The 24,637-nt window shown below is 39.5% G+C and overlaps 1 protein-coding gene and 1 non-coding gene across 4 annotated transcripts in view; both read left to right on the top strand.

Annotated features, from left to right (window-relative positions):
* The window catches only part of Aebp2 (AE binding protein 2), a 209,881-nt gene that overhangs the window by 110,785 nt on the left and 74,459 nt on the right, over nt 1-24,637 (top strand). The window lies entirely within an intron of this gene.
* Trnat-ugu lies at nt 20,238-20,310 on the top strand. Its single transcript has one exon. It is a non-coding gene; the product is annotated as a tRNA-Thr (tRNA).

The following is a 24,637-nucleotide window of genomic DNA, read 5'->3' on the forward strand; positions in this document are numbered from 1 at the left end:
TTTTTTTTTTTTTTTTTTTTTTTTTTGGTGGTACCAGGAATTGAACCCAGGGGCACTTTACCATTGAGCTACATCTCCAGCCCTTTTTAAAAAATATTTTCTTTTGAGACATGGAATAATCAATCATTAAAAACAATACTTCCAAACCAAAGTACTTTGCAAAGCATCATTTGCAAGGCAGTTTTCATTTGATTCCCATATGTTTTAATTAGAAAAAGATGAATAGGTATGCATTTGTTTTATGATGCTCAGTAGTAAAGCAAGTTTTATTTATTTTTATAAATGATTTTAATTTGGTTTTGGTCTCAACCTACCTTCTCCAACTAGGATTAATAGAAATTTCAGCTTAACGTGATTTGGAAGAAGGGAGTTCTCTGTCTTGTTATTTGGGGTGAAGTCTTCACATTTGTTTCCCCATGATAAGATCTGTAGAGTTGGGTGCTGTGGTGTATGCCTTTGATCCCAGTGATGCTGGAGGCTGAGGCAGGAGACTGCAAATTTGAGGCCAGCTTTAGCAACTTAGAGAGGTCCTAAGCAACTTAGACCCTGTTTCAAAAGAAAGAAAGAAAGAAAAAGAAAAAAGGAAAAGAAAAATCCCTAGTTAAAAAAATAAAGTCTAGAAACTTGATTTTTTTCTCTATTGTGTTTTACATAATAAATCTTTGTGTTCATTTGTGTAACTAGACAAAATGCAGAGGTCAGCAAATCTACATTTTTCATCCTGCTGAATTATAAAATCTAAACTTTAATGTAATTCACCAGACATACATTTTGAATGTGTATTTTTAGATTAGATCAGTGATACTAACCACTGGCTCCTCAAGGATGTTTAGAAACATGGGGCATTTTTGGTTGCACCCATTGCATCCTTAGGTGCAACTGGCATTTAGATTTCCAGAGCTGAGGATGCCAAGAGATTTGTGTTTGTCCCACTGTAAATTCCAATGGTGCCTGCCCTTTGTCAGGAAATGAGAATAATTATGTTTTTGTAAATGACTTCTTGTTTAACATAGTCCGTATTGGCCAGACCATTTTTTTTTTCTTTTTAAATGGTTTAGGGGATTGAACCCAGGGGAGCTATATCATTGAACTACAACTGCAGCTCTTTTTATTTTTTGAGACAAGGTTTTGCCAAGTTGCTGATGCTGCCCTCCAACTGTTATCCTCCTGCCTCAGCCTCCCAAGTTACTGGGATTTCAGGTGTGTGTCACCACACCTGGCATAGCCCAAACTCTAAAAAGCCTTTTTTAAATTTTGTCTTTATATTTTACTCACTGTTAACACTTCATGGTCCTATTAAAAAGCATTAATTTTCAAATTTAAATTTTTTTTGCATAAAATTTTTTGTTGATGATACAAAGTAGTTTAATTAGGCAGGAGCATCTGAGTTCCTTATGTTTGGGCTCACTGTGTTTTACTTCAAAATCATGTGATTTGGCCAAACAGTAGAACTGTTTTGAAGATTTCACTGCCTGAAATACAAGTTGAAATTGGAAGTGGTTGAGGGGCTGGAGATGTGGCTCAAGTGGTAGCGCGCTCGCCTGGCATGCATGCGGCCCAGGTTCGATCCTCAGCACCACATACAAACAAAGATGTTGTATCCACCGAAAACTAAAAAATAAGTATTAAAAGAAAATTCTCTCTCTCTCTCATAAAAAAAAAAAGAAAAAGAAAATGGAACTGGTTGAGGGATAATTCTCACTGTACTTTCTTGCCTTCAGAAGATTTTGTGTGAAACTTAGAAGTACTTGCTTTCATTTCACATTCTTTTTAGAGTATAGGAGTTAACCATTAATTGGATATCATTTCATGACAAATCAACCTTTTCATCATCAGGCACCATCTTGTTTTACTTATTATCATCATATTTTTACATTATATTTACTTTTTTAAACCAGTGATTCATTTCTGCTATCAAAGATAATCAATCATTTCATCTCATAATGAAAGTAATATAAGCAAAAAGTATCCAAAGCTTACTATAAGCCTTATGCTTGAATAAATATTTTGACATGTTACTTGTTTGCTTATTGCTGTATAGCCTTTTGTGGCTTTGTGACAAATGGAAGCACTAAGCAGAATCACTTGAGCCTCATCTGGCTTTTAGTGAATTTGATGAGTGTGTGCTGAGGTAAGTCTACTCCTCTAGATAATTTTATTGGTGAGGCTCTGTGCAAGTCTGAATTCCTCCCCTGCAAAAAGGTGCAGAATTACTACCTATCAATCAGTATGCCACCTATCTATGCCAGAATGGCTAAAATAGCTATATTTCAAGCACCAACATGAAGAAACCTGAATGGAAGTTAACATGTTGGTAGTATCCAATGGGTTCAAAATTGGTGTTTTTAGTGACATTGTAAATATAAAATAGGCTAATTTCTCACCACCATGAGCTGTCAACCCCTCTGTTTTAGTCAGGTATTTCTCCAATGTGACTAATAGACCCAAACAGAACAACTGTAGAGGAGGAAAGGTTTATTTAGGGGCCCATCGTTTCAGAGGTCTTAGTCCATAGAAGACTGGCCCCATTCCTCAGGGCTTAAGGTGAAGCAGAACATCATGGCGGAAGAGGGTGATGGAGGGTAGCAACTCACATGATAATTAGAAAGCAGAGAGAGAGAGAGAGAGAGAGAGAGAGAGAGAGAAAGAGAGAGGACTCCACTTGCCAGATACAAGATATATACCCCAAAGCCACGCTCCCAATGTCCCACCTCCTCCAGCCACACACTACCAGCCTTCAGTTACCACTCAGTTAATCCCTCTCAGGGGATTAACTCACTGATTGGGTTAAAATTCTTAAAACCCAAAACATTTCTCCTTTGAACCTTCTTGCATTATCTCACACGTGAGCTTTTGGGGGATACCTCATATCCAAACCATAACACCCTCTAATAATTAGCTTCATCTAATCCCCAGTTCAATTACAATTGCTGTGTAAATTTCAGTTTAATGTGTGTACAGACATGGCTCCTTTTCAAGATTTTTTCCCTTTTCTCTCTCCAGACCCTAAGTTCTAAATCCCTGAGGCTGATATGATTGTCCTTTGTCAGAGTGAGGAGGAACTGCTTCACTGGTTTTGCCTTGGTTTGTTTCACTAGGCAGTGAATGGAAGTCTGTATTTCTTTGGTTCACACCACACATCACTTGGCAAAAGGGATATCTCTCAAATTGAGCTGAGGCCTCTTTAACTTACATCAAAAGGTCTATGCCCTGCACATGGCTTCCTGGCAGGTGGACACCCATGAATACCCATAGAATACCCATGGAAATTTCTGGATCTTCTTCACCCACTCAGGAGCTACAGGCCCACCAAAAGGCACTGTTTCTAACTCCTCTTTTGTAGAGATATAGCCTGTTGCTTCTTCAATTCTCTTGCTGCTTTATGACCCCCAGTGCTTCTACATGGCTGTGGCTTTCAACATATTTCTGATTTGAAGCAGAACACATGTTCTCTTTGGAATTTCACAATTAAAGTTTTTTGGTATAGTCTCCCTTCCTTGGCGAATGGCTACCCTTTGGTCACTAAGCGGTTTCCTTCTTCTAAGTTCTTCTTTTGCTTTTTCCTGCTGAGAGGTTTCTTTGATCCCTTTGGGGTGATGGATGAGGAAGCAGGAAAAAAATTTGTTCCTCCAGATTGTATCTACCTATTGCAATATTTCACTGTCTCACCTGGACAGGGTGTGGGGAGCAATTTCTTTCTGACCTTTGAGATGAATGCGGGATATTTTTCCCTTTGTTTTATAGCCAAGTATTCTCTGCTGAGTTGAAGCATTTCTATAGGGCAGGTGGGAAAGAGCATGTCAATTAATATTTTAAATTGTCACCATGCTGTATACAATTAAATAAGCAAAGTAAACAAAAAATAGAGCACCTGAAAGCCAATCATTTCTTTTTTAAAATTCATTTGAAAGCAGTTGAGACAGAAGATGTCTGAAGTTCTTTAAATTTTTTTTTCTTTAACTTTCTAGTTTCTTAGTAATAATAACTACTATGCTTTGATTTTTCAAGAATTAACCCAGCAGGACAGGGTCATTCACCACCCCCTTGTAGACTGGCCACAGTAAGGAGGTTTTCTTTTGGAAAACATGCCAGTTAGTGATTATCTGTCTGTCTGTCTGTCTGTCTGTCTCTCTCTCTCTCTCTCTTTTTTTTTTTTTTAAGTACTAGGGATTGAACCCAATGACACTCACTCCACCACTGAGATATCCCCAGCCTTTTCTATTTTTTATTTTGAGAAAAAGTCTTGCCAGGCTGGCCTTGAATTTGTAATCTCCTGCCTCAGGTTCCAGAGATGCTGGGATTATAAATGTGTACCATTGCGCCCAGTTGAATTTCTCAAGGAAGGAAAGAGGAGAGAAATTATAGAAAACTTACTTAGGATGAGAAAAACAGGATCTTTGTGTTAGGTGAGATGAACTTGACCTGCTAACATTCAATATAACACTGAGGGACGGGACAATGACTCTTGGGACCTGGAGAAATTTTAAGAAACATCCATCCAACCCTTTTATAAAGTAGATGCCAAAGAAAAACTATTCTGGATAGGGATTCACGTAAAAAGTTTACCAAATAGGTGAGCCTCAACCTCTGGTTAATAGGAAAGTTTGAGGACTTTGTAAAAGGAGAAGAATTTGTAGGGGTGGGGTGTCAGTGAGAGACTTCATATGGAAAACTTCTATATCAACTGGAGCTGGTGTGTGTATGTGTGTTACTGGGAATTGAACCCAAGAGCACTCTACCACTGAGCTACATCCCCAGAAATTTTTATTTTTTATTTTGAGACAGAATCTAGCTAAGTTGCTCAGGCTGGCCTTAAACTTGCAATTTTCTTGCTTCAGCTTCCCCAGTAGCTGGGATTACAGGAATGTGTTATCACATCTGGCTAAACTTGAGCTATTTTGAAGGCCTAACTCTGTCAAAATCAAGTTGAAATGGGTACTGTTGCTTCATCCTTAGAAATGAGGGAATGTGTGAAGTGCAGTGGCACGGGTCTGTAATCCCAGCAATTTGAGAGACTGAGTCAGGAGGATTGCACTTTTGAGGCCAGCCCCAACAATTTAGCAAAGCCCTAAGCAACTTAGTGAGATCCTGTCTCAAAAAAATATAAAGAGCTGGAGATGTAGCTCAGTGGCAAAGTACTCTGGGTTCAATTCCCAGTACGGGAGAGAGGGTAGTTGCTCAGTGAGGGAATGTATCATGATATATCCAGGGGAACTAGCTGAAATTTCAAGTAAGAAACATTCTTGGCAAAGTCCTTTATTTTATTAGAAGAAGTCCTTTATTTCTTACCTTCCAATCTACCAACCCCTCCTTCATCTGTACCCACTCTCTCTGCCTGTCCTCACTTTTAAACATTCCAGCTCCCATCACTGCCACTTCCTCCACCTGGATTCTGGATTCTAGTCTTTCTCATCTTCTCATGGATTCTCCTGCACCAGAATTTTCTTCTCTTTTCTGACACTTAAGCTTCTGGAGTGTATCCCATTAATTGATACAGGAGCTTCTCTTTTTTACCTTATTGCTCACAACATCTTTCAGATAACCTTCTTTAAAGAGTTGCCTGCAGCCATTATACACACTCCCTCAGCTCCTGCTCTCCTTCACTATGGCTCCAGGCAACGTCTGTCCATGCCACCTCACTGTGTCTTTATCAAGGTCACCAATGATATCCATGGAGCCAATCCCTGAGTCACCTTTAGGTGACTCAAATAGCATTTGAGGCAGTTGATAACTCCCTTCTTTTTCTTTCTTCCACACTTGTGTGACCACCACCCCAGCCCATCTCCCAGTTGTCCCATGGGGATTATTGCTGTTTCATATCTGCAGAAGCATTCCCCTCTTTCAGTCCTTATTGACTGGCTTTGGAAGGGAAAGACCTTCAACAGGAAGACCTGCTAGAGATTTGGGGAGTCCCCCAGAACCTGTTATCTGAGTGCCCACACCTCTCTTCTTTTTCCCCTCTGGTGGAGGAGTCATAGGATGCCTCCTGTTAATTCTGTGAAGTCAGGCTGGATACTGAGAGCCTCCATTTATTTTTCCCCATGGTAGTGCCCTGAAATGTTTAAAGCTGTGTCCCTTCCCTGACCTTTCTAAGTAGAGCCAGCTGTTAATATCCATGTGCTGTCTGTGGGGATTTGATGTATCTTTGGTGGAGGCGCTTGCTCACCATCTGTGGAGGTTAACATGCACCGTCTTGGGCATGTGTGGGCTGCTGTGGCATGTATCACCCAGCTGCTGGGTGGGGGTTGCAGTTAAAGCATCCTATAGGGTTCATGAGTGGGCTTCTTGTTAAAGTCCATGAGCCACTCAGTAGAGTTTATGGAGAGATTTTGAGTTGGAGATAGAGCCCTGGGCCTTGTGCATGCTCTGAAAATGCTTTGTCACTAAGCTGTACCCCCAACCCGTATGGCCAGTTTTTGATATCCCTGTGGTAGTTACTATGGTCCCTTCTCTCTGCTTCTAGCTGCCCCCAGTCTATTCAGCTCTGATCATCTGCTCAGCAGTCTGGGTGAGGTAAGGCAGAGGTGGGTCTCTTGAGTGGTATCTCAAGAGGCCAGGAAAGCTGGACACTCATTCTATTTTCACTTTCCTCTGAACAAGAGATTGCTGGCCAACAGGGTCTCTCCTGGGACTGTGTTGTGCTGTCTTTGGGAAGTGGTAATGAGGATTTGTACAGGCTAAATTTTTTTTTTTTTTTTTTTTTTTTAACCAGGGGATGGGCCTCTCACAGTACCCCACTCTCCTAATCAGAGATCTTGGTCAGGGATGGAGGAATTTGTTGAACTAACCAGATGTTTTTCTGTAGTGTTTTTCTAATAAGAACGGCATGAGCTCTCTTTCCTCTATGGTCATATAAGGAGAGTGCTGGATGATTGATCTATAGCCAGAAAATATCCAGGAAAGTAATCCTTGTGCTTTGTTTCCCACATCATTGTAAGTGACATTTCTCAGTCATCTTCATTACTTTGAGAAAAATAGAGCTAAAAATAACCAAAATATAGAGAGTTTTTTCATTTAATTTCCTTTGAATGGGGTTTGCGAATCAAATGAAAGGGTCTGCTGGAATCTAAGTGCTATATAACTAGTACTTTGAGGAAGAATACAATTGTTTTACCTGTTGCCTTAGGGAAACTAGACTAGTCTAGGGCATCTGGGCTAGCGGAGCAGAGGTATTAGTAGAGATCAGACTTAGGAGGAGGTACATTCTCATCTGGGGAACCAGGTGGAGAGGAGTAGATCAGCATTAGGTTACCTGATGAATGTCACCGGTGATGGTCTTGAGGCAGCCAGTGGGAGCCAAGCTGATGCTTGTAGGTCATTTGTTACTCTTGGGGGAGCAGCACATGCTGCAGGGGTCACCTGCCCACACACTGAGACTTTGATAAACTCTAGCAAAATGTTCCAGTCTGTGCATATCAAGTGTTCCATGTACTTCTCTTCATGTTTTTCCTTCCCTGTAAACAGGAGAGGAATCTTAAAATCCAGAAGAATATATTTGTTTTTCCCCATGTAATGAGCAATATTCTTAACCCCATCTAGTAAGCAATCTCTTCTTTTCCCATTAATCAAATGACATCACATGTAAAATTTCCATATATAAATGGGCCTGTTTCTGGTGGATCACCATTTATAATGGTGCAGATCATGAGCATAAAAGGAAAAGAAGCTGTGGAACATACCCATGCTATCATCTGCCTGTGGTGGGGCAGGCAATGTGGGACTGAGAGACTGTGTTGAGCCTATGTGGTTCTCACATCTGGTGGATAGCACATATGGGACTTTGTTAATTTGAGTAGAGAGAATTGGAGGACATGGAAAAGCAGGATAATATCCATTTTGTTCAGGTAAAAAAGAAAAAATAAGCTGGGAAAAATGAGAACAGAGTACATGGGTTACATAGACATTTTGGGAATATTCTGAGAATGTTATGGGTTAAGTAGGATTTTAAGAACTTGCCTGGGAATTTAGTGATTGTTTCTATGAGAAAATGTATTCCAGCTTTCAACTCAGGATATCTGGAACACATCTCCATTTGTCACAATTCCAGAAGGATTCACAGGAATTTCACTTACTCTCTAATCTGATCTCAAAGATAGGAACTGTACTCCTTTAACCCATTAAGTCCCGATTTTTCATTTCTATGAATATTTCAACAAAATTGACAAAGAGGCATTAAAATAAGTTGGAAACAATAATCTAGAGCTTACAGAACCTTTATATATTTTTTCATATGTATGGGAATATATATATTTTAAAACACTTTAGTCATTCATCTATTACTATTAGAATAGACCTCTAAAAACATAGTAATTACTTCGAAGTTACCAATTGTTGCACAATTTAAGTTTTTGTAGGTGTTCCACATCTGGGATGATGGAACAAGATGGGTTAAGCTGAGGCACCACAGCAGAAGCCTATCCAAAACACATGGTAGGCAGGAGTGATTTTTATCCCCATGGAGAAAGGAAATTTTATAGCAATGAGAGTAGGGTCTCTAGTGCTAGGGTGATATCCAAACTTATCTTTATGGAAAGAAAAGGAGCTTATAAACTATGGGAACAGAGCCCAAAGCTCAGGACTTGGTGGGAAAGTGGGTCAGATTTATCCAGGAGGCTGCATGTGAGACTTGGCTTCTTCCTGTGCTGGTAGGGGCTTCAAATGTCTGATAATATTGCTGGAGCCCGGAAAGTCTTCAAAATCTACCTGGCACAAAATGTGACACTGATGTAGTATCTCCTTTCCTTGTCATTCTAGGCACAAGTGAAACTGGATTGATGCTTGGGCATATCCTCTGTGTTTGTGGAATGGGATGGACTGAGCTTGGCTAGCACCTGACAGTTCGTCTGTGCAACCAGGGAAATTATTTCCTGGTTTAATTGGTTAGAACATGAAACTAAGATAGTGTTGGATATGTCTTGCACAGATTTGGTTCAGAAAAATCTTAAGCATGTGCTAAAAGTGACTACATTTTTTCTCTCTCTATATTGCCTACATGCAATAATTTTGTTCTGGGAACATAACATATGTATGTTATGCATATAGTATGTATGTAATATGCATGTTTACACACACACAGTCATGCTCTGCATAATAATGATATTATTATCATTTCAGTGAGTGAAAGATGGCATGGACAATGCAGTCCCATAAGATTATAATGGAGCTGAAAAACTCCCCTCAACTAGTAACTTCGTAGCCATCTGATGTCCTAGTGTGATGCATGGCTGATGTGTTGTGGATGTGCTGCTGCAAACAAACCTACACACTGCCAGTCTTATGAAAGAATGCCACCTACAATTATGTATGTGTCATAATTATGTACAGCATATAATACTTAATAATAAACAACTATTGCTGGTTTTTATTTACCTTTTTAATCATTATGTTAGAGTGTATGTACTCTTTCTACTTATTAAAAAAAGTTTGCTATGAAACCATGTGGCTTGCTGGTTTTGCTGGTAGCAGCCTCATCCATCTTGTATTTACTGGGTATATTGATTGCATCAAGAGGTGATGTTAATTGACCTATACCATCTAGATTTGCATCAGTACATTCTATGATGTTCTTACAATGATGAAGTTGCCTAATGATGCATTTCTCTCTCTCTCTCTCTCTCTCTCTCACACACACACACACACACACACAAGGTGTTGTGGAAAAAAAGATTGATACCCACTCTCTTTTTCCTCTGTTTCTTTTATTTGTTTTTGGTTTTGTAATGCATCAAATCAAACCCAGGGTTTCACTTTTGCTAGGCAAGCACTCTACCATTGAGCAACAGTCCCAGCCCACTATTCTCTTTGTCTGCCTCTATTTTCTTTGTTTTAACAATTAATTTGATAGGTTAAAGATACTTTTAAATTACTGTAAACAGGAGGTTCTTGTTTACACAGTTTTCCCAGTTGGAATGCTCTGTTTAAAGCAATGTTTTCATAGCCTACACTGTTTATTTTACATTCAGAGGTGTGGGCACATGGAAGCCATTTGCAGAAAATATCTGATTACTTGTACAATTGATACAATGTGGAAACCGAGGGCAGAGGTTTAACAAGTTTTCTTTCTAATGCGGGTTATATACTCTTTCCTTTTATAACTATGGACAAGTGCATTTTTGAGGGAAAGGAAAGGGAGCTATGGAATGTAATGAAGAGAGAAATTTATTGTATCTCTGAAAATTTGTAACACCCAAGATTTCCAGAGATAAGAATGTTTACAATGATCATTTTGGATCAAATTCTGATGAGAAATGTTTAAGACTATTTCACCTCTGCATTGAAAAAATAATGATTGATTATAAGAGTGTTATATGTTCGCTGGGACTTCTCGGCACGTCTACTACTAATGATGGATTACAAGAGCCTTCTAACTTCTCTATGTTCCATTTGTCCCTCTCCCAATCAATCTGTTGTACATCCTGTCACCAGAGAGATCTTTAAAACTGCAGGTCTGACCTGGGCTCTTCTGTCTTAAAATGTTATGATGGCGGCTCCCTCTTGTTTCTAGAAGGGGTTAAATCTGAGATCTATTGGCTGAAACTAGCTGTAAAGTATGAATTCATACACATATATATTTTGGCCCATATGTGAAAAAAAAGACATGTACTATTGCCAGGATTTAAAAATAGGAGAATTTGACAGAAAAACCTGGATGTTCTGCTGTTGTTAAATAAAACTAGAAATTCTGGAAACACTAGCTTCCATTTCTTTTTATAACAATTTAATGATTCCATTGGGAAGGGCATGATTCCCCAGTTTTCCATAGTATCCTATACATTCGATCTTTCTTTTTCATTGACATGTTCTCATTTTGTTCATTTGTATAATCTGTTTGGTATTTACAGGCATTTAAAATTTCAACTCTTAGAATTGGACTCAATTTGGGCTGCTTAGCCTCATATATAAGCTGTATCTAACTCAGATTAACTGTGTGTGTGTGTGTGTGTGTGTGTTAATTACTGAGGATTAAACCCAGAGGAGCTCTGCCACTGAGATAGCCCTTTTTATTTTTTGTTTGAGACAGGGTCTCAATAAATTGCTAAGGCTGGCCTTGAATATGCAATCCTCCTGCCTCAGCCTCCTGAGTTGCTAGGGTTACAGGCATATACCCATCACACCCAGCTGATTAGACTAACTTTTTAAGGCTTATTTATCACATTTTCCCTCTTGAACTTTAAATTCCAAAAATAGAATTTCCCCTAAGACACTGTAATTTTACCATGCCTTTCTATATTTTATATTTATTTATTTTTATGTGGTGCTGAGGATTGAACCCACCTCCTTGCACATGCTAGGCGAGCACTCTACCGTTGAGCCACAATCCCAGCCCCCATACCTTTCTGTGTTGAGAGACTTCTCCATTGACCAAAATATTATTTCCTTCTGGAAAGTGTTTTGTGATTTCCTTAGAGTTAAGCATTCCTTTTTTTTTTTTTTAAGCATTCCTTATTTTTGTTTTTTTCCTGAGCATAAAGCCTACTTCCATTATTGATTTTATATTTTATGAATATAAAATATATTTTGAGATATATTTTATGTTAATTATTTGTGTAAAATAAGGAGGCTTTCTTTTGTGAGCAGCAGGTGTAAAATTTCTTGGGGGAGATCCAAACCTGTGAAGCGGCGTGGTTTTGATAAGCATGTTCAGAAGCTGGCGCTGACCTCCAGGGCTGGGTGGTCCCAGGATTCAGGGAACCAGTCTGGCCTCGATGCCTGAGTTTCTGTTAGGAAAATTAGATAGAAGTTTATGGGGTGGGATCAGAGGGTAAAATTAAGAAGACAGGAGATTTGAAAGGAGGAGAGACATTTCAATGAAGGATTTAAAGTACAAGCCACCAGAAGAATAAATATAGAGTTCATTTAAAAATTAATAGAGGTTGACCCTGGAAAATGGAGTCAGTGGAAAACAGGTAGAACATGGATGTTGCCTTCCACTGTTTGTGATTTTTAAAGATCAAATGCAGAGACTGGTGGTTTAGTTTAGTGGTAGAGCTCTTACCTAACCTGCACAAGGACCTGCGTTCAATTCCCCTTATTGCAACAAACAGAAATTTCAAATGCATGTAACATCTCGATAAATTTTTAAAAAATTATATTTAGGAAAAAAAATAATGTAGCAATTGTGTGCAATGTGATTCTTTTCCATGGACCCACAAATCTCCATAAAGAACAAAAAATTGAAAAATCATTGTATTCATTGTAATTATTTTTTTTATAGAAATCAGCAAAGAAGCTGGGTTGAATACAGTTGGCCCTCTTAATCTGTGGGCTCCACATCCATGGATTTAACCAACCTCAGATGTAAAATATTTAGGAAAAAAAAGTACTTCTATACAGAATATAGACAGCTTTTTTTCCCCTTGTCATCCTAAGCAATACAGTGTCACAACAATTTACATTGTATTGTGTATTCTAAGCAATCCAGAGGTGATTTAAAGCATATGGGAAATTGACAAATTCAGATTCCAAGACTTAGAAATAAATTTTAAAATCCTTAGGAAAAAAAAAATAAGGCATATGGGAGGATGTGCTTAGGTTGTATGCAAATACTCTGCCATTTTATATAGGAAACTTGAGAGGCCCAGGTTTTCTGTTGCAGTGGGTCTGGGACATGAGAGCACCATTCATCCTTTTACAGGAATCCACTCCTGTGACAATGGCATTGATCCATTTATGTCAGCAGAGCCCTCACGACTGAATCACTTCTCAAAGTTTCCATATCTCATTACTGCTACATCGGAGATGAAGTTTCTAATGCATGAACTTTGGGAGCCACATTCTAACCATAGTGAGGCTGGTTTCTCACTCTTGCCTTCCATGTAACTGGTGTTTCTGATGTTACAGGCCTTCCAGGGTCCAGCTGGGCAGACTCTCTTCATTCTTATCCACAGCCCTCTCTATGTCCATTCCATGCTGTAGGCTACTCTGCCCTATATCATATCATCATCTGTGAGTCTTCTACCTTCTAACTCCCAGAAATTTGTTAAAATTCTCTGCTGATGTTTTCCTTCTCTCAAACACTCTCTGTTGTTTAGTGTTCATACCTTTTAATTCCTGTACTACCATTTTATTATGGTTTTCCATGGGAGAGGAAATAAAGATGCACAGCCCACTCTCTTGAAGAGAAACTAGTACATTTATTTGCCATCTTCATCTCTTAATTCGTGTGTGCTCTCCTTAACAGCAGGGAACATTATTATTCATTTTTATATAGCTGGAGTATGTCAGCCACTAGTCAGTAAAACAGAAGCCAAACTAGAGATTTCAACAGAGGGAATTTAACATAGGGATTGTTTGCAAAGGTGTTGGAGAGTAGAGAGAACAAAAAGAGGGCACTGAGATAATTTGGAAATTACTGAAGAAACTTAATCAACTCTAGTCACGGCAGGGAAATGAAAGGGCAGAGACCAGTGTTATGGAAAATGAAAATCTCAGAGTAGGATGCCTATGTATTGGAGCTAAGGCTCCTGAGGATGGCTATGACCGGATTGTAGCTGGTACCTCTGACGGCCTGAGATGAGACTAATAACAGGGCCAAAATTGCTCAGGCAGGAACTAGCTATTGTAGCTGGGGGTAAGTGCCATTGAAAAGAACACTAAACACAAGGTAAGAAGGAAGTTGCTTGTCTTGTTCTGCCTTCCAGTTTCTCTGTAGTGCAGAATTTAACAGGAACCTGCTATCAAAGGAGGCTGGGACAGTTTGCAGAGTCCCTGTCCCAGCATGTGAATTTGGAGTTGAGAGACAATAGCAAAGGAAGAACACAGAAGACCTGGCATAAATCTATATTTCTAGACAAAATCTTTCTTGTGAGTTATGGACTTGCCTGCCTAGATGCCTGCCTTCCTTCTCTTTCTTTCTGTGGTACTGGGGATTGAACCCAGGGCCTGATACATGCTAAGCATGTATTCTACCACTGAGCCAAACCAACACTTTCCAGACTTGTTTTTTGTTTGTCAATCATTACTTTTTTGTGGCCCCATAGGAAGATCAAAGGAAAATACAGAAAATTAGAAAGTCAGGTTTTTTTTTGGTGGGTGTTGTACTCCCTAAATACTTCATGTCAACCTCAAATTGAATTAAGAAAACAGGAACTAAGTGTTGTTTTCTAGAGGAAGGGTATTTACCAAAACTGAATGGATCATTTTTTACCAAGACTTGTCTTCTCTTCTTCAGCATTGTCCAGCACTGAAGCTCAATCAGGAGTTATTCTTTACAACTTATTCTCCCTCAATCCCTACATCCCAGTCACTGAGTCTTGTCATTTTTACTGTGTAGGGTCTTATCTTCTCTCCCAGATTGTCTTTGCTATTGCCTCAATCATGCCCTGATTGCATCTTCTATCGACCACTGTGTTTTCTATTACCACCCATTTGGGGTTCCAACTACTATTTTATCCTTCTGTTGATTATAGAGTGATTTTTAAAATTGTACAAATCTGATTAGATCAATGTTGAGGTTATATCCTTATGGATAACAGTGTTAGATAAAGGTGTAATTCTCTGAGGGTAAAATAGAGAAGGAAAAGCTTTCTTCAGCAAGTGTGACTGACAAAATGTAGAAAGAAAAGAGGACTGAATATGCCCATGAACATGTTGAAATTACTGCATTCTCATTTTGTTCAAGGGTTCAAGGATGGTACGGAAAAGTAGAAGAAAAAGATTGATCTTGATGCTTCGAAATTGAAAAGGTGAAATAAAAATAACATGAGGTAAAAATTGAAAAGAGAAGAGAGAAAAATTTAGAATCATAACTTTTGTTTCTAATGAGTTGGCAAGCAACAGGGTTTTGCATCAGTGTAAAGGAAATTATTTTTTAAAATAAATCCCAGAAGTGTCTGTAACTATCCCATAAAAAAGATGTAAAGAAAAAAGATCCTAGTTGATATTGTAAAGGAGAGGAGAAAATGTAGAACAGGAAATGAAGTTATGATTCTCTTTTGAAGTTCAGGAGAAGACCAAAGAAAGTTACAGGAAATTTTGGAGAATTGCCGTGTGTGTGTGTGTGTGTGTGTGTGTGAATGAATTCATTAACAAGAGAAGTGTTGCCATTTTCAAGAGCCTGGGATGGCAGTTTCTGACGTCTGCAAAATGATCCTGAGGCAAAAAACAGTGCAGATGTGGCTGGAGGCATGAAGTATGGACTGTGGGTTAAGTGTTCATTCTGCATAGTTAGGTCTGGTATATCCTCTATTTGAAAATAAGAGAATTAAAAATAAAGTAAGAAAAGCATGGAAATTGACAGATAGTAGAAGACAAATGGCATTACATCTCACTCTATTAGGAATAGTTATAGGTGAACTAATTAAAAATCAAACCAAATCAAAGAACAAAGGCAAAGCCTCATTTCCTGAGCTAGGAAATTTACCTTTTCGAGTAAGACAAAAGATTTATGGGAAAGAGGCTGTAAATCTATTAAAAATTGTCTGGCACAGTGCTCCATAAGCATTTGAAGATGGTGATAGGAAAAATCAGAAAATAGCTAACATAAAATAGCTGTTACATTGTGATATGGCTACAAGTATTGCCATCAAAATGCTTTGAGTTTAGGGCTGGGGTTGTGGCTCAGTGGTAGAACGCTTGCTTAGCATGTGTGGGCACTGGGTTTGATCCTCAGTGCCACATAAATAAATAAATAAATAAATAAATAAATAAATACATAGTTATTTAAAAATGCTTTGAGTTTAGATACATTATTTAAAAAATCAAAACCAAAACCAGGATAACATTTTACTATAAACACGTACTAGAATTGATAAAGGAAGTTTTTTTGGGAGAGGAGGTCAGGTAACCAGAGATTGAAACCAAAATGGCTTACCTGCTGAGCCACATCCCCAGCCCTTTTTATTTTTTATTTTGATACATAGTCTCAACTAAGTTGCTTAAGTCCTGGCTGAGATGCTTAAGGCCTGGCTAAGATGTTGAGGCTGGTTTTGAACTCGCCATCTCCTGCATTAGCCTCCTGAGCTGCTGGGATTACAGGCACACACCATTGTTCTCAGTATAAAGAAAGTTTCTAATCAAAAGAAAACCCTGAATTTCAGTTTACAGATAGGTTATAACAAATTTCACTGTATGTAATACAATGATTGGTTTGCCTAGAATCACCTGGCTAAGGTGGCCTGAGCCCTGGTGAGGCTGATTTAGCCAGGAGGAAAGAGGTTTGTCTTCTAATTTTTCTCCTCAGAGGGAAAATGTTTTGTAATTCACTTACATAGAGGGGATGATTTTTCCCTATTAATTAAAAGTGTTACACAAAGTTAGTATAAGGATAAAGAGAAATCCTTGGGTAACTGCCATAGGACTGTTATGGTTTGGATATGCAGTGCACTCCAGAAGCTCCTGTCTTAATGCAGGAATGTTTAGAGTTGAAATGATTGGATTGTGAGAGCTGTAACCTAATCAGTTCATCCTAGTTTGAATGGACCGAATGGTACCTGTAGATAGGTGGGACATGGCTGGAGGAGGTGGGTCACTGGGGGCATGTCCAGGAAGGTCTCCTCTTCCCTGTGGTCCTTTCCTCCCTCCCCTCTGCTTCCCAGCTGCTGTGTCCTGAGTAGCTTCCCTCTACCATGCTCTTCTGCCATGATGTTCTGCCTTACCTTGATCACAGAGAAATGGAGTTGCCCCACCATGGACTAAATCTCTGAAACTTGGAGCCAAAATAAACTTTCCTTCCTCTAAGTTTTTCTTATTTATCAATTTGTGCCTTATGGTTGTGGTAGGCAGATGATGGTTGTTTACTTCTACAAACAAGGTATAGAGTCATTCCACCTCAGCCCTAAAATAGAGTGGCTTATGGAAAACTACTGTTTTATAAAAATGGAGTAACACAGGTTAAGGGATATTATGGGAACTACTATTCTTTCATCATGGAGTAGTGCAAAGCAGGGCCGCATCTACATTTTGCCCATGTGCTGGACTTTGTGTGAAACTGAATTTAAAATTGATGGACTAATTAATCTGGTGGAGGAAATTTCAAGGCAGTACAGCATTCAGTTAGTGGCATTTTGCTGGCAACCTTTATCCAGCTTTACTGTGAGAATCAAGAGTAGAAAGCAGAGAGGGAGTATTTTAAAAACTTGCACTTGGCCAGAAAAGTGCAAGGAAACTGGTACCAAGGAGGGTGTGGTTGTTGAAGAGATTATAGTCACTAAAGAGATGTACTTTGCACAGAGATAATAGGAAAGATGGCTTGAGGGCATCTCAGGGATTTGTAAGACCACACCCATTACAGGCTCCAGGCTATCAAAGGGAAAATTTCTTTGAGAAGAGATCACAGAGGAGCGGGGTATCCTGCTTGTCCAGGGGGGGCTACCAAGTTGTCTCATCATGTTTAGCCACCCAGGCACTCAGAGGCTACTGCAGCCATGATTCCAGGAGGCCAGCTACTGTTTGAGCTGATGGCATCATCCACATGGTTCTGGTTCTGCAGGAATGAAGGTTGCTGGAGTTAGGGGCTGATTGGGGCTTCCATTGAGATTTCAAAAGAAGACCTGGAAGCCAGGCAAAGTATAGCAGGGTTGGAATGCCTGCAGATTGTCCCTGAGAAGGCAATGCATGGAGCTGTGAAAGTAAAGCTAAACTGGAATAGAGACCCCAGGAATTATGAGATGACAGTAGCATGGGCTATCTGCCGAGAAAAGGTGCTGTTTGTGAAGAGACTCAGGCTTAGGAGAGCCTATGTGTGCAGCAACTGACAAGACCAAAGGGGAGGTGCTGCCCAAGACCTCTGGAGAGAACATCTTGCCACTGTGCATCCTAGATGCTGTATGTAGAGTTATGGGACCTGTTTGCCTGGCTGGGTTTTGATTTTGCTTTGGCCACATCCCTTCTTTCTATGCCCCTTTTCCTCCTTTTTGGAATGGGAACATTTACTTTGTGCCATTGTATATCAGATATATGTAAGTTGCTTTTTATTTTTATAGGATCTTGCAACCAAGAATTTACCTGGAGTCTCAGGCAATGTTGTGAGTATGGGACTTTTGGAGATGAACTAAATGCATTTTGCACTATGAGAGGGACATGAGCTTTTGGGGACCAGGGATGGAACATTATTTTTCAAATATGAGGTGCCTCCCCCCTTCCTCCTGCCAAGTCTCCTGTGTTAATGTAGGGATATTCAGAGGTAAAATGATTGGGATGTAAGAGTTTTAGCCTAATCAGTCCATTTTAGTTTGAATGGACTGGGTGGTAAATGTAGATAGATAGCCATGGCTGGAGGAGGTGGGTCACTCAGGGCAAGGCCTGGAAGGGTTCATTTTCTCTGTGGTCCTTTCTTTTTCTGCTTCCCTGCCTCTATGTCCTGAGCAGTTTCCCTCTCTGTCATAATCTTATGTCTCATCTTGGGCCCAAAACAATGGAATCAGCCCATCATGGACTAAATCTCTGAAATCATGAGCTACAATAAGATTTCTTTCCTCTAAGTCATTCTTGTCAGGTATTTTGGTCACAAAAAACTGAGTAATACAAGGACATTGATCTAGAAATATGAAGGCCCAAGCCTAAGTCCTTCTTGTGTCACTGTTGAATGTGACTGACTTCTCCAAATCTCAGTGCCTCATCTGCAAAATCTCATCACCTGAAATACTTTATAATGTTGCTGTGAACATTAAATATGATAATATATGAAAAGATGATTCGTAAACTATGAAGTGTCTTTCAGTTTTCATTCAGTAAACATGTATTGAGCACATAATATGTGGCAGTTATTTTGTTAAGTTTTACAATACAAAGCTGAAAGAGATAGTTATTCTCCTTGGGGAGCTCACTATCTATGGCGATGTCAGATGAGCCCATAAATTATAATGCATTACAATCTATAACATAAAAGATGGTAAGGGCTTATGAAGATTGAGTGACTTTCTTAATGTAAGATTCATAGACCTGTAGTGCCACTCTTTGAAAGTTTAGATGATTAGATGATGACTTCTGATCTGTTGTACTACATGTATCCAGGTTAGGAAGTGGAAAATGGGGAGCCACCTCTAGTGTAAAGTTAGCTTTGTATAAATTAGAAGAGTAATCTTTTCTAGACAGATAAATTACAAAATGTGGCCATCCTCCAAAGACCAATCAGAAAAAGGTATCATTTTTGGTGGACCAGTTTAGCCCTAGCCAGGGCACAAGAGAGCCGGATTGAAATAATCTCTTATACTATAGGGGGCCACTGTTTCAAGCATAATCTGAGTCAGTAAACACGATATCCTGGCAGCAGTATGTTTTTGTGGTTGTTGCATTTGAAGATGATAATTTAAAAAAATCATAGCAGAATATAGCTTATGTACACATATGTGCAAGCAATTTAGGAAAGAATTTGTGAACTTGGCCTACATAAACAGACTGATATACTCCTGGGAGGGATGGGAACACTTTGCAAAAACTGGGAAAAACACTTGCCAACTTTACCATATGATCTTAAACAAATTTTGTAGAGCTGTATCAGAGCCCACATAGGAACCCAGAAACTCTCAGTAGGTAGAATACAGGAAATTTCTTGCAGCTATTGGTCACAAGGGTGATGAAATTGCTGGGAAGTCAAACAGAATATGTGAGCCCACTCAGATATTGGCAATGGAAAGAATCTAATATCATGCCTTGGTGGGAGTGACGGGGGGAGGAATTAGTGTTACTGGAGCCCAGAGGCCAGGATCACTCTAAGGAAAATGAAGCCACAGTAGCCTGGGCAGAATGAGCTGGCACACAGAGAGACAGTGTCATTACTGGAGATGTTGCTGAAGGCAGATAAGGAGAGGAAGAAGTCCCCTTGGTTCACCTTTCCTTCACCTCTTCAGTTTCCTTCTAATACCTTTCCTGGCTGATCCCAGATCCTCCAACTATAGAAAGCCTTGGTAATCAGTCTGCAGGACTTAGCCCCCTATTATAGAGTAGGCTTGGGGGTAGAGGAGGAAGCACACCTGAGGGCCAATAGGCTCAAGACTGGTACAAGAAAAGGAAAAAAGAAGAAGAAAAGAAAAAAAAAGCGAGACTAATTGAATAACCAAGAATAACCCAAATGTTTCCCCCCTCAAATAAAGCTTTATTAACAGAGGCAACATAGAGGAAGGACTTCAGATTTGCATTTAAAATATATCAATTATGGCTACAAAGTCCATAAGTCAAAGAACAGAGAATGACAAAACAAATAAAACATCTAAACACGAAAGACGAACACTTGGTTGCTATCATTGAGACTTGCTGGAATAGATCTAAGACTATGGTCTTAAAAAGTACATGTGAGGGCTGGGGATGTAGCTCAGTTGGTAGAGTGCTTGCCTTGTATGCACAAGGCCCTGAGTTCAATCCTCAGCACCACCACAAAAAAAAAAAAAAAGAAAAAAAAAAGTACATGCATTCCATGGAGATCAAGGTAGGTTTCCCCACTCTAGTTCCAGGAAAGAAGTGGTCTCTGAGATGTCTCAGAAACAGCCATTACTCACTGTGTGAGCCCCTGTGGTCCTTAGTGCTCCTAGATGTAAAATGAAATCTAGTTGTGAATCAGGATGCGTAGTGCCAATGTCCTACTAAGACAAGAATATCTTGTCTTTCTTTAGATTACCCAGTTTGTATCTGGAATGTCCCTCAAGGACTTGTATGTTGAAGGTTTGGTCCCAGGTGGTGGCACTATTGGGAGGTGGTAGAAATTTTAGGAGGTGGTGGGATCTAGGTGGAGGAGGTGGGTCACGGGGGGCATGACTTTGAAGGATATATTTTTGTCCCTGAACATTTCTTTTGCTTCTTCTCTCAATTTTTCTCAGTCTCTGTATCCTGGCCATTGTGAGGTAAGCAGCTTTGCTCTACCACACCCTCTTCACCATGATATTCTGCCTTTCCACAGGCCCAGAAACAACAGAGCCAGCTGACCATGAACTGAAACCTCTGAAAGCATGAGCGAATTAATTGTTCTTCTTTACATTGATTTTGTCAGGTTTTTTGTCAAAGTGATGGGAAGTTAGCATACCTACTCTGCTCACTCTTATGCAAACATCTTCTAAGTACTATCTGTCCAATAGAATTTTCTGTGATGATGCAAATGGTCTCTCTGTGCTGCCCAATGGGGTAGCCACTAACTACATGTGGTCACTGAGCACTTGAAATGTGGTACTGTAACTGAGGAACTGCATCTTGAATTTTAATTTTAATTATTTACAACTTTTTTTTTTGTATTGGGGATTGAACCTAGGGGTGCTTTACCACTGAACTACATCTCTACTCTCCCCCCCCACTCTTTTTTTCCATTTAAAAATTTTTTTGGTACTTTAATCTGGTGTGGAGTGTGGCCATTAAGTTACAAATAATTCCAAAACCATGTGGAGTCTACATTAGAAAGAAGAATTAATATTTCCAGGGCCTTTTATTTTTTATTTTGAGACAGGGTCTCACTAAATTGCTCAAGCTGGCCTTGAATTTGTGATCCTCCTGTCTCAGCCTCCCAAATCTCTGGGATTATAAGTGTGCACCACAGGCACCTGGCAATTATTTACAATTTAAATTTAAATTTGCACATGTGGCTAGTGGTTACTGTGTTGGATAGTGTTTCTCTAAGGTATTGAGACTGAGCCTTTTATTTTCTCACTGGTTTATTCCACAAAAGGAAACAGTCTTTCCTGTGCCTTCCGAGTAATCTCGGGGATTAAGTTAATTAAGTCAAACCAGTAAGGTACATTGAAATTTCACTGAAACTGCAGTCTTTGTTGATAATTCTGCTGTTTATGTCCCTAGTGCTTCATGCAACTGGAGAGATTTTCAGCTTCTCTTGTTGATGAAATCAGGGGAGACAGAAGCCCTGGTGGAAAAGTCCCTTTTGTGTGATTCCAGGAAGGGTAAGCACAAAGCAGCCCTCTAATCGTTTCAGGGCCACAGAATAGTGTGGAGGCATCTGGAAGGTTTTTGTTTTTTGTTTTTTCCCCTGAGAGAGGCACAGAAATGGCTAAGTGGGAACTAAACCATCTCAGAGGCTGTTGTCAAAGAAAACAGCCAAAGCCCCAAACAAAACAGTAACAATTCAGAACCAAGACAAGGTACATCCCATAGGATGCCAGTGGAAGGCCAAGTATGACAGTGAGCCAGAAACCTTCTTGTGGTACAAAATCATGCTTCTTCATAGGGCCACCTGGACTGTATAATCCCCCTCTGGATAAAAGGACCAGAGAGAAAAATCTTGGATAGACTGGACTTAATTTAAATTGGGAAAATGCAAAAGTGACCAAAGTTATTCCTCCAGAGAACTCAAGTTACAGAGCAAAATGATAATGGTTAAATAATAGTTATTCTTGCATGTGGCTACTAGGAGCATGATCAAGTGTATTTATAGCAGCTTTGGTGGTAATGGTAAAAGCAGAGAGAGATGGGCGGGGGGTGGGGGTGGGGAACATGCATGCATGAGAGAGTAAAACGGTAAAATAAATAAAATCTCCTTAATAGAAGAATGGATAATGTGTGGAATTGCCATACAATGTACCTGATATATCACAGTGAAAATGAACTACCTCTATGTCAACCAGTGTGGCTGCATTTCCAAGATGTTGAATTGGGGAATCAGGTCACAAAAGTATGCATAAAAATATTCTATAAAATAGTGGTTAACACTGAGTGATACTGGATCACAGTAAGTGGTAGTAACTATGTAAAACAGTGGAGGAGCCAGGTGTTGTGGTGCATGCTTGTAGTCCCAGCAGCTTGGAAGGCTGAGGCAAGAGGATCACAAGTTCAGAACCAGCCTCAGCAACTTAATGAGTCCATGTCTCAAAGAATAAAAAGGGCTGGGGATGTGGTTTGAGATTAAGCGCCTCTGGGTTCAATCCCCAGTACCAAAACAAAACAAAAGCAAACAAAAAATCAGTGGAGGAGTGAGTCAGTCCCTTTGGGACACAAGGGTAGGATCTAGGAGTAGCCCACTGGGGCTTCTGTGGTGACAGCAAGGCTCCTTTTGTTAACCTGTGTGGTGATTATTGTTTTTTTTTTTTTTTTGAGAGAGAGAGAGAGAATTTTAATATTTATTTTTTAGTGTTCGGTGGACATAACATCTTTGTTTGTATGTGGTGCTGAGGATCAAACCCGGGCCGCATGCATGCCAGGCAAGCGCGCTACCGCTTGAGCCACATCCCCAGCCCAGATTATTGTTTTTAAAATTAGAAAATTCAAAACACTGAGTGAATAATATATGTACACCATGATGTAATTTCTTTAGAATTTATTTATTTTTGTTTTTATTTTTTCTTTTCTTTTTTTGTGGTGCTGGGATCAAACTCAGGACCTCACACATGCTAGGAAAGCACTCTACTACCAAATTATACCCCCACTCCTGTGAAGTTTAAAGTCATGTATTATTTCTAGGCATATTAGAAGTATAAAGTACACCTGAGTCAAGAATAGCGGTGAATTCAAGGGAGAGAGAACAAGGTATCTACAGAGTTCACCAGGGCTTTGGTTAAAGTATTCATTTTCATTTTTTATTTCTGTAGCTGAGTGGCATTTGTTATCTTTTTGTGTGCCTGAAATATTTTGCCAAAATAATAAAAAGCAACAACTGGTGTGGTTTCACTGGAGGATCTGTGGGAAACTCAGACTGCAAGGGCCCAAGAGGGGAGCACAGGAAGAAAGATGACTGCCAAATCACCTCCAGGTACCTTACTGCTTTAAGATTCAATGCAATTCCCATCAAAATTCCAATGATGTTTTTCATAGAAATAGAAAAAACAGGCATGAAATTCATTTGGAAGAATATGAGGCCAGAAATCAATAGACAAAGCAGTCCTTAGTAAGAAAAGCAAAGCAGGAGGCATCACAATACCGACTTTAAATTATACTACAGAGCTGTAGTAACAAAACAGCATGGTATTGGCACCAAAAGAGTCAAGAAGCCCATTGGAACAGAATAGAAGACACAGAGACAAACCTACAAAAATACAGTTACCTAATACTTGATAAAGGTGCCCAAAACATATATTGGAGAAAAAATAGCTTCTTCAACAAATGGTGCTGGAAAAACTGGAAATCCATATGTTGTAGAATGAAATTTAATCCCTATCTCCCACCCTGCACAAAAATCAACTCAAAGTGTAACAAAGACCCATGAATTAGACCAGAAACCCTGCTCATACTAGAAGAAAATGTAGGCCCAATTCTGCAACATACTGGCTCAGGAGCTGACTTTCTTAACAAGACTCCTAAAGTGCAAGAAGTAAAACCAATAATCAATAAATGGGATGGCATCAAACTTAAAAGCTTCTTCATAGCAAAGGAAACAATCGAGAACATGAAGCAAGAGCCTGCACAATGGGAGAAAATCTTTGCTACCTTCAGCTAAGATGGAACGTTAATTTCCAGGATATAAAAAGAACTCAAAAAACTTAACACCAAAAACACAAATAACCCACCAGGCGATGACAAACACCTGTAATCCCAGCGATTTGGGAGGCTGAGACAGGAGGATCTCGAGTTTAAAGCCTGTCTCAGCAACTTAGTGAGGCCAGTGAGAACCTGTCTCTAAATAAAATACAAAATAGGGCTGGGGATGTGGCTCAGTGCTTAAGGCCCCTGGTTTTAATCCCTGGTACCAAAACAAAACAAAACAAAATAACCCTGTCAATACATGGGCAAAGGAACTGAATAGCTATTTCTCAGAAGAAGAAATACAAATGGT

The sequence above is a fragment of the Marmota marmota genome, unplaced genomic scaffold, assembly GCF_001458135.2.
Source record: "Marmota marmota marmota unplaced genomic scaffold, marMar, whole genome shotgun sequence".
NCBI lineage: Eukaryota > Metazoa > Chordata > Mammalia > Rodentia > Sciuridae > Marmota > Marmota marmota.